This window comes from Manihot esculenta, chromosome 7, assembly GCF_001659605.2.
Source record: "Manihot esculenta cultivar AM560-2 chromosome 7, M.esculenta_v8, whole genome shotgun sequence".
In the NCBI taxonomy this organism is placed as follows: Eukaryota; Viridiplantae; Streptophyta; class Magnoliopsida; order Malpighiales; family Euphorbiaceae; genus Manihot; species Manihot esculenta.
Window position 1 is genome coordinate 2,210,374 of NC_035167.2, and position 5,270 is coordinate 2,215,643.

Here is a 5,270-nt window from a genome sequence, read left to right on the forward strand (position 1 = left end):
GGAGTTGAAGGAGCAGTTACAGGAGCTCGTAGACAAGGGCTTCATCCGACCGAGTACCTCACCCTGGGGTGCTCCAGTTTTGTTTGTGAGAAAGAAGGATGGATCCCTTAGACTTTGTATCGACTACAGACAGTTGAACAAAGTCACTACCAAGAACAAGTACCCATTGCCAAGGATCGACGATCTATTCGACCAGCTAGCAGGAGCGGGTTGTTTCTCCAAAATAGATCTGAGGTCCGGGTATCATCAGTTGAGGATCAGGGAAGAGGATGTGCCAAAGACGGCTTTCAGGACCAGATATGGGCATTTTGAGTTCCTTGTGATGCCGTTCGGGTTAACTAACGCCCCTGCAGCATTCATGGACCTCATGAACAGAGTGTTTAGCCAGTACCTGGATCACTTTGTTATTGTCTTCATAGATGATATCTTAGTGTATTCCAGGAATGCAGAGGAGCATGCCCATCATCTGCGGTTGGTTTTACAGACCTTGAGGGAGCATGGCTTGTATGCCAAGTTCTCAAAGTGTGAGTTCTGGCTGAGGAGCATTTCATTCTTGGGGCATGTAGTGTCAGAGAATGGGATTGAGGTAGACCCCAAGAAGACAGAGACTGTGGCTAACTGGCCTCGACCCACTTCAGTGACAGAGATCAGGAGTTTCTTGGGTTTGGCAGGTTACTACAGGAGGTTCGTTCAGGACTTCTCAAGGATAGCAGCTCCTCTAACCAGACTAACCAGGAAGAATCAGAAGTTTCTGTGGACCGACCAGTGCGAGGAGAGTTTTGAAGAGCTTAAGAAGAGGTTGACTTCAGCACCAGTTTTAGCTCTGCCATCTAGTGGAGAGGACTTTACAGTCTTTTGTGATGCGTCCCGTGTGGGACTGGGTTGTGTGCTTATGCAGAATGAGAGGGTGATTACTTACGCTTCTAGGCAACTGAAGAAGCATGAGTTGAATTACCCCACACATGACCTTGAGATGGCAGCAGTAATCTTTGCACTCAAGATGTGGAGGCACTACCTCTATGGGGTAAAATGTGAGATCTTCACAGATCATAAAAGCTTGCAGTACATCTTGAGTCAGAGGGATTTGAATTTGAGACAGAGGAGATGGGTAGAGTTGCTGAGTGACTATGATTGCAAGATTCAGTATCATCCGGGTAAGGCGAATGTTGTGGCTGACGCCCTAAGCCGGAAGTCACTAGGCAGTCTATCCCACATCACGGTAGAGAGAAGACCAGTGGTGAAGGAGTTTTACAAGCTCATTGAGGAAGGTCTACAGTTGGAGTTGTCTGGTACAGGTGCCTTGGTCGCTCAGATGAAAGTGACACCCGTGTTTCTGGAACAGGTGGCTCAGAAACAGCATGAGGACCCAGAGTTAGTGAAGATTGCCAGGACTGTTCAGTCAGGCAAAGACAGCGAGTTCAGATTCGACAACAAGGGGATCCTCCGCTATGGGAGTCGTTTATGTGTACCAGATGACATTGGGCAAAAAGGAGACATTATGAGAGAGGCTCATAATGCAAGATACAGCATTCACCCCGGAGCCACCAAAATGTATCAGGATCTGAAGAAAGTTTATTGGTGGCCAGCTATGAAGAGAGAAGTGGCACAGTTTGTGTCAGCCTGCGAAGTTTGTTAGAGGGTGAAGCTGGAACATCAGAAGCCAGCTGGAATGCTTAACCCGCTACCTATTCCAGAGTGGAAATGGGAGAATATAGCTATGGACTTCGTAGTGGGGTTACCGGCGACGTCCAACAGATTGAACTCCATATGGGTGATTGTGGACAGACTCACCAAATCTGCTCACTTCATCCCTGTCAGGAGTGGCTATTCTGTGGACAAGTTGGCGCAGGTGTATGTTGATGAGATAGTCAGACTGCATGGGGTTCCTGTTTCTATAGTGTCAGATAGAGGGCCCCAGTTCACCTCCAGGTTTTGGCGGAGTCTGCAGAATGCTATGGGTACTAGGTTGGATTTCAGCACTGCCTTCCACCCCCAGACCGACGGACAGTCGGAGAGGACCATCCAGACTATTGAGGATATGCTTAGAATGTGTGTGCTGGACTTTGGCGGTTCTTGGAGGCAACATCTACCTTTGGTGGAGTTTGCCTACAATAACAGCCATCATGCTAGCATCGGGATGGCTCCATATGAAGCTTTATATGGGAGGAAGTGCAGGTCACCTATTTGCTGGGAAGAAGTTGGAGAAAAGGCCTTGGCAGGGCCTGAACTAGTAGAGATCACCAGCAGGGTGGTACCCTTAATCAGAGAAAGAATCAAGACAGCTGCAAGCAGACAGAAGAGTTATGCAGACATCCGCAGAAGGCAGGTAGAGTTTCAGGAGGGGGATCTGGTATTGCTTAAGGTGTCTCCAATGAAAGGAGTGGTTCGGTTCGGGAAGAAAGGTAAGCTGGCTCCGCGGTACATCGGACCCTTCGAAGTCTTGCAAAAGATTGGGAATGTATCGTACAAGCTGGACTTACCTGCTTCTATGGCAAGAATCCACCCGGTTTTCCATGTTTCTATGTTGAGAAAATTCGTGTCAGATCCGGGCAAGGTTCTTAGTGAACCTGATGTGGAGATCCAAGAGGATCTCACCTATGTTGAGCAGCCAGTACGGATCCTAGACACCCAGATCAGGAAGCTGAGAAACAAGGAAATCCCGATGGTGAAAGTCCTGTGGAACCACCACAATATAGAAGAATGCACTTGGGAGACACGGGAGTCTATGCTCCGGCAATATCCTCATCTCTTTTAAGGTTAGTCTCTATGTGTTTTATGTGTACGAGATGTTGTATGCCTTGCCTGTGCTAGTTGAGGAACATTCGGGGACGAATGTTCTTAAGGGGGGGAGAATGTAATACCCGGCTAGACTCCGGTATCGAAATTCCTACCGTCCGGTGGAACCTCGGATGTCGGAGACCTCTAGAAGGGTAGAATCATGTTTTTGTAAAATGTTTTCATGTTTTTTTTTATGGTTTTAAGTATGGAATAAAATGAGTTTTTGCATGAAAATAGCATTGGAGGAAAACCCAGGTTCGGTCGCCGAAAGCTAAGTTCGGCCGCCGAACATGCATGCGTTTTGGAGGCACGTTAGGCCCCCGAAAGCATGAGTGAGGGAAGTCCAGGTTCGGCCGCCGAACCTCATGTTCGGCCGCCGAACATGGCATGCATGCGGAGGCACATTCGGCCCCCGAACGTGGTCTGGCCAGCCACTATAAAAGGGTCCCTTAGCCGAAAACGGGCGAGCTTTTTCCCATTTTCGGCCAAGGTGAGTCTCCGCCGTCCCTCACCCATTTTTTGATGTTCTTCCTCTAAATCTTTTAAGATTTTCACTTGTTTTCACTTGGTTTTGAAGATTTAAGCTTTTGAAACAAGTTTTGGAGCTTTGGGAACTCAGGAGCTCATTTTCGTGGATCTCCAAGTTTAGGTCGTCTCCCTCTCGATCTTCAAGAGGTAAGAGCCGATCTTAAGCTCCTTATGTGTTTTAAGTAAGTTTTATGCAAGATCTATGGGTAGAAATGCATGTTAGGTTATATGTTGAGTTTATGGGTTATTTTGATGATTTGAGCAATGTATGTTGATTTTTGTGTGTTTGAAGTGTGGTAGTTGGGGTATATGATAGTTTGAGACCCCTAGGTGTAATGTATGTGAAGTATGCATGTTGTAGAACAAGATTATGCATGATGGGAGGTTTTGGGAGGCAAGGGGTTCATGTGAACCAAGTTTCTGCCCTTCTGGCAGAAACCAGGTTCGGCCGCCGAAGGAGAGTTTCGGCCGCCGAACCCCCTTTGTGGAGGCAGCATTCGGCTGCCGAAGTTGCCCCCGAAAAGAGACTTTCGTCTCTGTCCAGGACTTTCGGCCGCTGAAGGTGCCGCCGAAGGTGCCGCTGAAAGTGCCTGACTTTCGGATCTGTCCAGGACTTTCGGCCGCCGAAGGTGCCGCCGAAAGTGCCCTGTTCAGCCATTTCATGCATATCTCTATGTGATATTTTCATGATGTTTTAGGGGGTTTTTGGGGAGTAGTTTATAGTTATGTTCAGGTGTGTTTGGTCCCTCATTTGAGTCCACCTGTGTAGGTTCGGACCCGAGGAACCGAGGACCCCAGCAGTGAGTTCAGCTGCTTCGGTGTTGTCAGAGTCAGCCAGAGGTGAGTGGAACTAAACTTAATCTTTTAAATTAAATGTTTTATCATGTTTCATGCATCATGATTATGCAATAGGATGATTGCATTAGTTTCACGAATATGCCGCATTGCATCATTTGTTGTTGATGTGGGTGAATGTTGGATGACCCAATTAGTCCATGACAGGAAGACCAGGACCCCATTCTACGGCCTGGCACGGAAATGAAAGACCAGGACCCCATTCTACGGCCTGGCACGATTGTGGACTCGAAGACCAGGAGCCCAGAGGAGGCCCTGGGATAATGGTAAGTAATGTATGTATGACAGGAAGACCATGACCCCATGCTACGGCCTGGCACAATGTTAGCTTGGACTAATTGGTGACAAGTTCACCCAACTCTTATGTGAATTGTTTGTGTTATGATGCATTCCATTTGAGCATAGTGTTAATGTATTTTACTAGCTCTACTCACTGGGCTTTTAGCTCACCCCTCTCCCTTTACCCCCAGGCTTGCAGGTACAGTATAGTGCGGGAGTCCGGATAGAGTAAAGAAGTCATGCTTATGTAATAGCTAGCAATGGACATGATCCAATTGTAATGTAAAAGTACAGTATAGTTATGTAATGAGGTTTATGGATATTAGTGTGTGCTTGACTATAGATTGTTGTATCCCTTCTAACACATGATCTTAGAGATTTTTTATGATGTTTATGTAAACCAACTCAACGAATGTTATACCACCCATTGGGGGTACAGATGAGGTCCCATAGAGGGATCAATGTTATGTTAATGTTATACACAGGTTGAGTTTGGTTGATGAGTATGGAAAGAAAAGTTTTATTTTTTATGCATGTTGTTGATCATGTATGGGATTATACAGGTTCACAGGTCTTATGTCAGGCTTGCTACGGGTCCCGGCGGCCTTAAGTCGACCCGGATCCTAGCGCCGGTAGCGGTCCGATTTTCGGGTCGTTACAGTGAAGAACCCAGTGTATGATTTCAAAACAAAACACATCCGGTGTAGGTACCACTTCACTCGCAGTTTGATGGAAGAAGGTGATATGTGTTTGAAAAAAATTGAAAGTACTAAAAATCTAGCAGACATGTTGATTAAAGGTGTTGATGCTGAAAAGTTAGGGTTGTGCAA